The sequence below is a fragment of the Lissotriton helveticus genome, chromosome 3_1, assembly GCF_964261635.1.
Source record: "Lissotriton helveticus chromosome 3_1, aLisHel1.1, whole genome shotgun sequence".
In the NCBI taxonomy this organism is placed as follows: Eukaryota; Metazoa; Chordata; class Amphibia; order Caudata; family Salamandridae; genus Lissotriton; species Lissotriton helveticus.
In genome coordinates this window covers 943,331,618-943,345,225 of record NC_136061.1, presented here as the reverse complement: position 1 = coordinate 943,345,225, position 13,608 = coordinate 943,331,618, and the positions used below count along the sequence as shown (strand labels likewise).

General features: G+C 44.7%; 1 protein-coding gene across 1 annotated transcript in view; it reads right to left on the bottom strand.

Moving 5' to 3' along the window:
* LOC144824808 (putative methyltransferase DDB_G0268948) overlaps nt 1–7,612 on the bottom strand; it is a 529,359-nt gene extending 521,747 nt beyond the window's left edge. The window contains exon 1 of the mRNA XM_078683810.1: nt 7,550–7,612. The gene's annotated coding sequence lies outside the window, so the exon portion shown is untranslated. The remainder of the gene's footprint in view (nt 1–7,549) is intronic.
* Nucleotides 7,613–13,608: the final 5,996 nt, after the last annotated feature.

The following is a 13,608-nucleotide window of genomic DNA, read 5'->3' as shown; positions in this document are numbered from 1 at the left end:
CTGGATGCTGCCAGGCAACACCCAGAGATCAGTGGTCCATGCCCTTATGACATCTCGGCTGGATTACGGTAATGTCCTCTATTTGGGCTCTAACAAGGTAGTGATCAGAAGACTGCAGCTGGCTCACAACTCTGCCGCGAGACTACTGTGCAGGGTTCCCAAAGCCTCTCCCATTTCCGGCTACCTCTGCGATCTACATTGGCTCAGGGTTGAGAGTCGTATCAAATTCAAAACCCTGAGCTATATGTTTAAAATCAAAATGGCACGGCTCCACAGTACTTACAATTTCTTGTCCGTCCCTATACTCCCACACGCCATCTACTTTCTACAACTCATGGTAATTTCACTGTACCCAGAGTCAAACTCTCCAGGATGGGTGGGAGATCTTTTTCCTACCTTGGTCCAATGCTATGGAACTCTCTCCCCCAGACATCCGCAAAGAAACCATCTACACACGCTTCCGCAGATCCCTTAGGACCTGGCTATTTAACCAATAAGCTCTGTCTATCGTTATAAATAAGCTATTACCTGCACTTATCCGTCCAGTGTTGGGAAACCCTTTTGGGTAGCTGCCGCGCTCTACAAACTTAATAAATAAAATAAAATAAATAAATAAATACTCTGAGTGCAAGTGTGCCTACAGTGATAAAATACATGAAAGACCATGGTTCCATTTTGGGAGGTCCAGGCCTCCATGGTGATATAGAGTGGAAGTAGAGCAATACCCCCAGACAGTTTTGTGTATTGTTGCAGTCCTGTGAGTTGGGTGGAACACATACTGGAGAGGAGAGTTTTCCCCTCTACACTTCAAAGGGTGCTCTTTGATTCCATGAGAAACCACAAGGAAATGGGCTGGACACATCTTAGGATGGAGATTGGGCTGGGAAGGACATCATAGAAAATAGGACTGTGTGCTATGGGCTAACCTTTTGATGCACATGACACTATGGCTAACATTCAGGTGTGAACTCTAGTCACTCCCACGGCCTGTGTTGTGGGACTACCAGCTTCTGGGGTTCTCCTGCTGTGGGATAGTCTTTCAAGATGAAGATGGAGATTAGAAGGGTGTACTTCAAAATAAGCAGAAACCCAACATAAAACATCAAAGATCCAGACCATAAATCACATTTGGAGTCCGGAAATGGACTATAAGAAGGGGATATTGAGACCCAAGAATGTATTACCTGCCAAGCAGCCAGGTGGCTCTGCAAGAGTTCTGCCTGTGGTCTGGACTGGGGTCCAATACCTACTAGTCTCCCTGCTTGGTGAAGGGACATCTCCCAGTGAATCCAAGAACACCTGCTGTAGAGCCTGAAGCACCAGCCCCTGCCTGCTTGCTAAGATCAGTGCGACCTGTGAGGGAGGGGAGTGCGAGGCTCAATTGGGAGCCCAGCCAAGTGGGAGGTGTGAGAAGACAGCTGCTGACCAATCCGGCCCTTGCCCCTGTGTGGATTCCAGTTGGTGACCCAGTCAAGAGAGGATGCCTTGAAGATAGCCATGAGCTGAGTGCTGTGTGAAGAGACTGATGGCCTCTGCAGCGCTGGTTCTGGCAACCCTATATGCCAGAAGGGGCTGCTGTGGAAGGTATTGCAAAATACTTTGGGCCAAAACCTATACGAAGCCTGGTTGCAACACAGTATGCCAGGAGGGGCCGCTATGGTAAGGACTACCATGTGGTGAGGGTCCAAGCATTTACCAGTAGTGTTACGGCTGCCCCGTAATACAGGAGGGGCTGCTAACACCCAAGCTGTTAAGAGAACTGTGAACCACATGACCAGTAGCTCACCACGAAGCATCGAGGAGTGTTCCTGAGTTTTCCTTGTGATTTGAAGATAACACCGTTGATACATCGCCACATCACCAGGACCCAGCCAGGAACAGTGGAATTCAAGTCCCCTCCCCTTCACAGGATTACTGTGCAGGTAGATTACCAGAGCACGTCCAATCACTGCTGGGGCTGGCACTTCTCGCTCAGAGGAGAACCCATGTGCAGACGACACTCCAAACAGGACTGGAGCATTGTGAGGGCTCGTGGTTGGGCCACCGTAAGCTTCTTCACTGCTGGAGGGGTTAAAACTGGTTACGGGCCTGTTAGGTATCAGGGGACTTGCTGCTAAGGGTATTACGACACCAAAGGCCAGATGTACGACCCTTACATTTTGCGACTCTCAAAATGCGTCCCTTTGCGACCCACAAAATGCAATTTATAACGGTGTCTCAGACACTGTTAGTGATTCCATAATGTGGTCGCAAATTGCCTACCTGATTAGTGTTCATGAGGCAGGTGCCATTTGCGACCCCATTAGGAATGGCCAGCCCTCACAGGAATGGTGGCCTGCTGGGATCACCAGACCACAATATCTTTGACTGCTTTTTTAATAAAGCTGTTTTTTTTTAAGTGCAGCTGTTTTCTGTAAAGGAAAACGGAATGCATTTAAAAATGAAAAATTAAACGTTTCTGTTTTATTTTTTGAGAGCAGCTGGTGGTCCCTGGGATCATTGCCTGCTCCTAAAAAATATTTTTGCACACTCACAAACGGTCGTACGTCTGGCCCCAAGAGTCACAAAGGTTTAGCGTCCGGTTACTTTTGTAACGTTAACCAGATGCTAAACCTTTTTGAGGATTAACAAACCAACGCTAATTAGTATTAGCTTTGGTTTGGATGGGAAAGTAACGAAAAGCCGCGTGAAATACTGCTTTACATTACTTTACTTCAAGGGGGATTTACATGGGCATTCCCATGCAACCACCCATGCTTTTTGATGCTAAACCCTATCTACTAACATGAGTAGACAGGGTTTAGCGCCAAAAATTAATGCGGGGTGGAAAGCAGATGTTAGGAGCAGATATTAGCATGTCTCCTTTTCACCAGTGGCTTGCAGGGAACTAGAGTGGAGGGGAGTGGGGTGGGGGTACAAAATAAAAAATAAAACACCTCCTCGCCGCGTCTTGAGTCCTCAGTCGTCTCTCCTCCGTTGTCTCTAGTAGTCTCTCTGTGACTGGAACCAAGAAGCACAAAGGCTCCTTCCCGTATGCCAATCACAGTGCTGCAATGATATTTGAAAGTTGCGATCACAACACACTACTGAGTATCTACTTGGAAAAGGCAGGTTTGAAAAATTAAATGATGTCATTTGCAGAACTATAGCCAGATTATATGGTAAACGGTAGGGCATGTATCTTATGAACAGACTCTATCAGCTATATATTTTTTTTGTTTGAAATTGTCCTAAAAATGCACGTTTTGCACAAAAACATCTCCAGATTTTGAACCTGGAACACTACTCACCTCACCACGAAAGGACTGGAAAATTGAAGAGGGATCTATGAAAGCCTATGACATGAAAGCAAATGTATGCAAAAATTGGGCTTTAAATGTAATATTTTTCCCCATTTGTTATTGTTTTCTCCGGAAACAGAATGGCAGAAAAGTTGTCTTGCTCAGGGAAAATACAATTAAAAAAAAGAACTTGCACTCACTGAAATTGCTCACCTCACGTGAAGTGCTGCCATCCCCAAAAAAGTGCTGCTCGAGCGGATGGCCCGCCTCACCGCCCTGGCTACACCACTGGGTATATGACAGCTTTTCTGCTGTTCCACAGTATTCACCAAGCAGAATGTGTGCCTATGTTGCTCATTTGGCTTCTGATAGTTCTTCCTGTAGCCCCACTCCTTAGTTTCTTCTGCTACTGCTGCTGCTGAGCCTGGACCTTGAGACCCGCTTTCTTTAGACCTGCTCTGCGGACTGGCTTTGCTGCTAATAAGCTTTGAGCACTCGACCAGCCAGGTTTGGTAATGCTTTGTCTGGCCTTGAGTTACGCCTGCTCTCCTTGGTCTCCCTGCCCTAGTGTGTTGTGCCAAGGAAATGGCCTTTAGTGGCCCACACTGTCCATTATCCAGACTATCTCACTGAGGCTCTGTGCTGACTGCCTGGCCTACAGTCAAATTAGGAACTTGAAGGTGGACTGCCCAAAATAGATTGACCCCAGCCTAGATAAAAGCCCACTGTCTAGCCTGAATATACTTCTGGAGCTAATATCAGGTAGCTTTAGTAGTGGGTATAGTAGGAGAAATGGTAGGGTCTCAGGAATAAAGGACACTTGTGTTTGCTGCATGTCTTTAAGCTTGCCTCATAAATCATCTGCACTTGTTTGGCCCCGTGGCCTTGAACTGGTGACATTTATATTGGAACCTACCATTGAGCAAACTTGTCATAAAAACATAAAAACACAATTCAGTAACTCAGGCCAACCACAAAAAATAGTGACAATGATGCACGATGTCATGACAAGGATGTGTACATACTTGTGAGTATCCTGTGTAACGCAACTGCTGCTCATGTAAAGCTCTCTGATAATTTTGGGTCGAATTTGCGCTGTAAAAACGTCAGCCACCCAAAAAATGTGAAATTGTCATTGCATTGCTCCGCTTTGTAAACATTCAGAAACATGCTTGCCTTACAATATATATTTCCTTATACAACATAGCTGTATGTTTTCTCCTTGTGTGGCAGTGTATGAAGGTTTGATTTCGCAACCTTATAGATTTATGTATACATGAACGCTACTAAGAATGTCCCTCACTTCACCCATTACCCTTCCCACCATCCTCTCCAGTCAGTCTTTGTCCTTTTTGGGTCGATTGTTTGCTAAATACATCTTGTGGATATTCAGTAGGGTTCTCTGCAAATGCATTCCACTTATTGCTTACCATTGCCCTGGGCATTTCCAACTCTCATTTTCTGGCTTTCTGTTTGCTTGCTTTATTTATTTCAGGCTGGTCAGTTTCAGTTGGTCCCTCCCAAGTAGCAGATTCTTTTTACACTACCGCTCCTTGTAGTCGTCCATTATTGTTACTTTCTATAAACAGGCCTGTACATTTTGTTCTTTTCTAGTCACAATTGCTCTGCATTCAAAGTGGTCAAATGTCAGGCTCTGTCTTCTGAGGGAGCTTGGTGTTTACTTTTCATTCTCTGGCTTCAAAGTGAGAGGATGTATGTGACAATCTTGCTGGATACTGCAGTTATGAACGTTTTTTTCCTAGCCCACAACAACATTTAATTGAGTTCTGCGAGCATTTCAGAATATATCAAAATTAAGAAAGCACAAATAAATCTAATTTTGTGTTAATACTGAAGTTTATTGTTGACATATACTTTAATATGAGCAAAACAAATCAATACACAAGGTGATGCATTTTCCACATGTAAATGTTTCTGCGCTGTGTAGTTTTAATGTAAACCTGCATGTCTGTGAAAATGTAATGGTCATTTGAATTAAAAATGTGTTGTCTGTAATCTCAGTGTGCTACCACACCATGCATACTCCACTCTACCCCCTCTACTCTACTCTGCACTTCTCCACACCACTACACTATAATCTGCACCACTCCACTGCACTCTCTGCCAATGCACTCTACTCCACTCTGAACCACTCCACTCTACACCAATGCACTCCATGTCACTTTACTCTACACCTCTCCTACTCTTCTCTGCACCACTGCATTGTATGCATTTGAACTCCATGCCTCTCTACTCTAAACCATTGCACTCTGTGCTACTGTACTTTATGGCAATGCACTCTACTGCACTCTACACCACTGTACTCTATGACACTCTACTCTGCAACACTGCACTCTCCACCACTGAACTCGATGCCACTCTGCTCTGCACTACTGCACTCTATGCCAATGCACTCTATGCTCCTTTACCCTGGTTCACTGCACTCTATATCACTACTCTCTGCAGTTCTTCACTCTACCCCACTACACTCTGTGGCACTCCATTGTATGCAGCAATACTCTACTCTGTACCACTCCACTCAATGTCCCTGCACTCTACACCAATCCGCTGCATGACACTCTAATCTACTCTGCACCACTCCACTTCATGCACCCGAACTCTGCACTACTTTTTCATTACGCCCCATACCACTCTACTCAACCCCACTGCACTCTATATTGCACCACTCCACTCGATGCCACATCACATTCTACTGTACGTCACTCTATGACATTCTGCCCCACTCCACTCCATGCCACTGCACTCTATGCCTCTCTACACTAAACCACTGCTTTCTACACCATTGCATACTAGTCCTATGTGCTCTACACCACTCTGCACCAGTTCACTCTACAACACTGTACTCTGCAAAACTGCACTCTCTGCCACTGAATTCTATGCCACTCTACTCTGTATCACTGCACTATACACCACTGAACTCTACAGTACTCCATTCTACACCACTGCACTCTTCACCACTCCACTGTAAGCCACTATACCCTATGCAACTGGTAGATGGAAATAAATCAGACGTTTACCCTTTTGCATTTGGTCTTCTCTTATAATAATCTGCAGGACAAACCTATTATTGGTTTGTATGTCCAATATATGGAGCACAAAGCAGTGCCATCATGGCACACTTATGATTGTGATGAAATAATTCATTCCGTAAGAACGTATTTTAAATGGGGAGATCATCAAAGCAAAATCAGTGGAATTATGCACTTTTGATAGCTATGCATATCGTTTTTGATAATTCATATTTTCAACATAAACTATAGTTTTGTGCCATCATGTTAACTCAATATCGCCAAATAATGAACTGATAAAATGAATGTATCTGTTGTAGTTCAAGCATAAAATAATGCCAGACATGTCAGGTCTGGTGGGTCAACAGGCAGATTATTATTAACAGAATTTATAATGCACATGGCTATTCCAAGGAGTGTCCCAGCGTGAACCCTACTAGGCGGTTAGGAGGAGCAGGATAGTTTATTTAAAGAGCACGTTTTTCAGTTTCTTTCTAAATAACCCCAGATCCCACACAGTGTGTAACTCAGTCGGGAGCTGATTCCAGGCCACCACATTCAAACAGGTCAATGACCTGCCACTAGCCCTTTGTTTGAGGACCCTAGGAGTGCAAGCCCTTAGCTTATTTGAGGATCGCAATTACCTAGACGGTGAATAGAAGCTGAATCTTGATCTCAAATAGGACGGGCCATTACAGTATAAGGCAGAATGCACCACTACCATGCATTTAAACTTCACCCTTTCTTTCACAGGTAACTAATGAAGATCACTGAGATGCAGCATGACATTAGCCCTCTTAGGAAGGTTGAGTAGCAACATAGCTGCCGCATTCTGGATCACCTGGAGTTTAGTGAGAAAATTGCCTGAGAGGTCAACATATAGCACATTGGCATAGTCAATGCGAGATGTAATCAAGGCTTGGATGACCGTTTTCCTAGCATGAACAGGAAGCAGCGGTAAGAATGTCTTTAGTGCTTTCAAAATCCCAAAACATATTCCCGACAGCCTTTAAATTTGACATCCAAAGCACAACTTATCATCAAACCATATTCCCAATTTATTTTTACCCTCCAGGGATTTGAGTTTGACCCTACTGTCACAGGTTCTAATTCCAGTGGACAAGCTCATCCTTTCATCTTACATTAAATTGATAAAATGAGTATCATTGCATTATGTAGCGACAAGTATCTTTTATATGTCAGTAATGCCAAGTGTCCACTTAAAGGGTAAACACTGACCTCAAAAGATATGTTTTGAAATAGATCTTCCTGTTGGATTGAGACGATCTCGTTAGTTGACCGATAATCTTCAAGATGTCAGATGGGAGACCTGTAGATCCAGAAGTATCCAGTGCTGCCTTGCCGGAGTATTTATGTGCCTTGAAGTGTCACACACCCAATTCGCTGAATTATGCATGCGTCTCCTGTCAGATGTTTCAGCTACAAGATGTTTAGTCCGCATGGCAGAGTGTTCACAACTGAGAACCAAAGCTCAAATATGTAAAAACATTCAAATATTTACACTTTGCCTTGCCAGCATGCCTTCTATAGCCAAAGAGGCGTTTGCAGTTGTTTGACTGGGAATCTTGATTCTTTCAGTTGCCAATCCTCCGACTTAGGGGCATATTATCAAGACAGGCGATAAAATTATTGCCGTTTTAGCAGCAGAAAACTACCGCTAAAACGGCGATAATGGGCTTGATAATATGCTCTATGGAATTCCAATTGAAGCCCATGTTAAATGTGAAGGACATTAAACATGGACTTCAATTGAAATTCCATAGAGCATATTATCAAGCTCATTATAGCTGTTTTAGCGGCAGTTTTCTGTCGCTAAGACGGCGATAATTTTATCGCCTGTCTTGATAATATGCTCCTTTGTGTTTGTAGCAACTTAGTCAAACGCACATTATTCAATATTCATTTAATTTTTCAAATATTTTTTCAGAGGACAACATATTTTAGTTGTGCATTTCAATACATAAAAAACGAACACATTTGAGAAAAAACTGATGAGGACACACTAAAACAATTTCAACACCATGCATTTGGCCAATTCCACATTCATATCACATTCATACAAGCATCCATCTTAAATACAAAAAAAGGAAAAGATGAAAACGGTCCCTTTATCACAACTACGTGTATACCTCCCTACACTTGCCTTACTGTATCTTAGGTGCTTTACAAGCCTTTGACGGATCAATGGAAGGGCAATTAGTCCTTTAAGTACATAGGACAAGTCATCTAAAAAGGATGTACTTTTCGTGTATGTTTAAAGGATGATGCAAAAGGGCAATCTCACTCACAGAACACGACTGTGGGGTATGAGAGCCTTTCTGGAATAAATAGGGAAATGTTGAGGCACAGCTTTGATATTTGAATGAAATATTGTGAAAAAAAATATTGTGATACAAAAATATCGGGATATCAAAAAAATCGTCAACAGGAAATTCAAAGCATATAATATTGTTTTTGGTGTTGTGTTTAATATCACTGTAACAAATATCTATGTAGAAAATATTGTTTATGTAAATCTAAATTAATATATAGTTGATTTTAGTCTGTTTGATTTGCATGCTTATTATTTTTTATTGTTTTGTGTTTTAAGTAATATATTTTTTTAGGTATGTTATTGATGAAATTTGTATTCTTAGGTTTATTATTGTATACAAAAATTTTTTTTTTGCCGGATATTGTGTTTTTAAAGGATAAGGGTAGGGAGATTTAAAAAAGAAATCTATTTTAAAATACATTTCAAGTCAATTATTTTAAAGATATACGAATTAATAATTTAGAATTTTTACAATTAGTTTGAAATATTAATGAATGTAATACATTTTAATTATATATTAATGAAGATATATATTCATGGTATTAAACAAAAAAAAATGCACAGGGCCTTATTCTAAGTTTGGTTGACCTCTTACGGGCCACCACGCCAGCGCTTTGTCGGAGGACTGCAAAGCCCAGAGCAACACTGCCAGCTGGATTACATTAGTAATCCTTGACGGGCAGGTGGGTGAGTGGTGCTGCAGCGGTGTCACAGCAGTGCCTGTCTAAAGCTCATGATGGCGAAGGAAGGTGGTGGCAGAGTCCCCCCTGACTCGTCTGCGGTACAGCCATTAGGTTCCTCTTACTGATATTTTATTTTAAACATACTTTCGCTGGTATTTTATTTTAGTACTCTGTTGGTGCTTGTAACTTTGGTCACAGTGACGCCTGATTTTAGTGGAAAGTGTAAGGGGGGCTGTTCGGGTTCACTCACCTGATTGCGGAGGCCTAGACTTGGTGCACTATCCTTCCTGCCCTGGTCCGACGCGGCAGCTAGTACCGTTGCGCGGAGGGCAGGGTAGGGAGAGACGGGCACTTCCGCGTACTGCGGTTAGCGATCTAGTTGCAGGGCGAGACCGGTATATAGGCAGCTTGGTCTCACGGCCGCGCTACGGTGAAGTAGGGCGGTGGCAGATTCCCCTCTGACCCATTTGCAGTACGGCCATTATTCTCCTTTTACTGATATTTTATTTTAAACATACTTTCACTGGCATTTTATTTTAGTACTCTGTTGGTGCTTGTAAGTTTGGTCACAGTGACACCTGATTTTAGTGGGAAGTGTAAGGGGGGGTGTTCGGGTTCACTCACCTGATTGCGGAGGCCTGGGCTTGGTGCACCGTTCTTCCCTTCCTGGTCCGACGCAGTAGCTAGTACTGTTGCGCGGAGGGCGGGGTAGGGAGTGGCAGGCACTTCCAAGTACTGCAGTTAGCGCTCTAGTTGCAGGGCGAGACCGGGTATATAGGCAGCTTGGTCTCACAGCCATGATACAGCGAAGGAGGGTGGTGGCAGAGTCGCCCATGACTCGTTTGTGGTAAGGCCATTAGGCTCCTCTTACTGATATTTTATTTTAAACATACTTTCACTGGCATTTCATTTTAGTACTCTGTTGGTGCTTGTAACTTTGGTCACAGTGACGTCTGATTTTAGTGAGAAGTGTAAGGGGGGCAGTTTGGGTTCACTCACCTGATTGAGGAGGCCTGGGCTCGGTGCACTGTCCTTCCCGCCCTGATCCAACGTGGTAGCTAGTACCATTGCGTGGAGGTAGAGCCAGACTCTTCTGCGTACTGCGGTTAGCGATGTAGTTGCATGGCGAGACCTGTTATATAGGCCACATGCCGCAGCGGACGCGCAGCGGACGTGCAACGCCGGCGCGCTGAAGGCATGCCAAAGGGAAGCCTGTCTGCGCCTGTTCGCGGCCGTTCCGGGCTAGGGGCCAGAACCTCTGTCGGTTTTGAGGGGAGGAGGTAGTATAATACCCAGCAGTTGTTTGCAATGTGCCCCATGATGGGGGTAAACTGTAAACATAGCATTAGGTTGGATAGTAACAACAGGAGGTGCAATCACTGCGCCTTCTCTGCAAGCCACCAGTTGAAGTCCAGGGACCTCGGACAGTCTCTGAGGTTTTCCCTGATTAACTGTAGATCGTTGAGGAAGAACAGAGTAGAAATACACGACCACCTGTTAGATGGTCAGATGGAGGTACTCTTCCTCACAGAAACGTGGCTTGACGAGGATTCTGCCCTAGAAATTCTAGAGGCACTCCCCCACGTTTATGGAATTAATAGGGTAGATAGACCCACGGGGAGGGGAGGAGGTATTGCTATAGTCTACAAACACAAGATTCAATGCACCCTCGAGTCTGTATATATGGCGGATACTGAAGCGGGATTCTTTTCTATTTCAGCATCAAACAGTCATGTTATAAAGGGGTTCTTAGTCTATAGACCCCCAGGAACACCTACTCGGTTTGCAGCAAGTCTGATTGAATGCCTAATTCAACCTGCCCTCAGGTATGAGAAGCTATTATTACTGGGGGATCTGAACCTCCATTTAGATGAGGCCTCCAATGCTGGGGCTCAAGAGATTCGCCAGGAATTAGCAGCACAACAGATGTTCCTAAAATCAGAGCTCCCAACATATCACCGGGGCCACTTACTTGACCCAATTTTTGCAAATTGGGAGACTCTAGAAATAGAACCCCCGCTCCCCGTGGTATGGTCAGATCATTTCATGATTGCCTTTAAGTTGAAGGTGCCTGTATTAAAAATTCAGGTGAAGGTGGACAATAAGGAAAGGCGAAGGAGGTGGGCAGGTTTTTCCTTAGAGGAATTCAACCGGGTTCTTGTGCAGGACGGGCCTCCGGGTGGGCTGGAGATAGAGGTAGCCTGTGAGGCCCTAGACAGATGCATTACGCAGACATTTGATTGTACTGCTCCCTGGTCTACAAAAGGGCCAGTGAGACAAACAAAATCTTCCCCATAGTTTGGGGATGAATTGAGGAAGGAGAAGGCTGCATGTAAGCGACTTGAGAGACCCCGGAGAAGAGGCTTTCTGGCGACAGACAGGCGTGAATACATAGCCAGTCTTAAGGGATATCATGCCATAATCAGGAGTACTCGGGCATCATATTACAGGGGGAGGATAGAGAGAGCGGAAAATTCGGTTAAGGAGCTATTCACCATTTTTAAAGAAATATCCGCCTTATCTAGTATTGCCGCACCCGTGACAGGATCAGAGGAATCCTGTAATCGGGTAGCAGAGTTCTTTGCAGAGAAGGTGGAGAAGATTTATTCTACCTTGGAGCTAGGGAAGGGTGTGCGGTTGATGAGGTACCTGGTAATAAAATTGGGACAGACTGTCTGGATGCCTTTATCGTTCCCTCCCGAGATTCTTTAAGTAAGGCAGATGCTAAGATCAAATCTGGCCCTCCTAAAGACCTGGCTCCGCCAAAAGTACTGAGAGGTAGCGCTGAGATTTTAGAGCCTTATACTAGACACCTGTTAGAACTATATTTTAGTTCAGAAAAGGTGCCTAAAACATGGAAGGAGGCAGAAGTGCTCCCTCTGAAAAAAAAAGCCCAATGTCAGATTGGTGCAATTGGACAACTTGCGCCCCATTTAGCTCCTACCCTACTTCGCTAAGATCGCGGAAAAGGTCGGTAACAACCAACTGACGGCCCACCTTGGCACGTATAAGTTGCTTCACCCCACCCAATCAGGTTTCCGTGCGTCCCATTCGACTGAATCAGCTCTGCTTTTGTCCACTGAGACCATACGGAAATATGTGGATGAGGGACAGACGGCGGCATTAATTCTACTCGATTTAAATGTCGCATTTGACACTGTAGCGCATCACACGTTGCAGCAGTGTCTTAAAAGGGGAGGGGTGGTTGGTATAGCCTGGACATGGCTGGAGTCCTTTTTGCAAGATCTTAGTTATCAGGTGGTACAGGGACCACATCAAGCAAAAGACATCATGCTGAAACAGGGAGTGCCACAAGGGTCCAGTCTCAGCCCGACTCTATTCAATCTCTATGTAGCCTCAGTGGCTGAGATCACAGAAAAAGTTGGGGTGGAAGTCGTGTCCTATGCAGACGACACTCAACTGGTCGTGGCACTGACGTAACCAGTTGAGGAGGCAGCAATTAATTTTACTACATGTCTGCAAGAATTAGCGGTTTGGATGGCTAATAACTGCCTCAAACTGAACGGAAACAAAACAGAGGTGTTGATCGTAGGGAAAGCTCCGTCAGTGTGGACTTCAGCTTGGTGGCCTCAGATGCTGGGCCCTCTGCCTGCCCTAAGTGAACAAGTTAGAAACCTGGGGGTTTGGCTCGACACTAAGATCTTGTTTCAGCACCACACAAGATGGTTTGCAGGCACTTGTTTTGGTATCCTGCAGGGTCTCAGAAAGACCCTGGACCTGCTACCAACCACAGCCAGGAAAACCATGGTCCATGCCCTAGTAACATCGAGGCTAGACTATGGCAATATCCTCTATCTGGAACGAATGCTGGGTGCATCCAGAGGCTGCAACGTATACAGAATGCAGCTGCTCGCTTGGTTTTGATGCTGCCTAAGAGAGCCACTTCTAAAAAGGCCCTGGGCACGTTACATTGGCTGCCAATTAGGGAACAGGTGCTGTTCAAAGCCCTCTGTGTAAGCCACCGGTTTACACAGAGGAAAGGGCCCATCAACCTTTATAACCTATTACCTTATACAACCAACCTGGCATTTGAGATCTAGTGGGAAGGGGCAGGTTAAGGTCCCTAAAATCAGAAGTGCGAGGATGGAAGGGCGCTCCTTCCCCTTTCTGGCAGCACAACAGTGGAACAGACTCTCTTCGAGGCTTCGGTTGGAGACGTCAGAGGTGGTGTTCCGTAAAGAGCTAAAAACTTACCTCTTTCCTAGTGGCTAGGTATGAGCTGTGTATCTGGGGGGGGTATGAAATATTGGCTCTGAGGG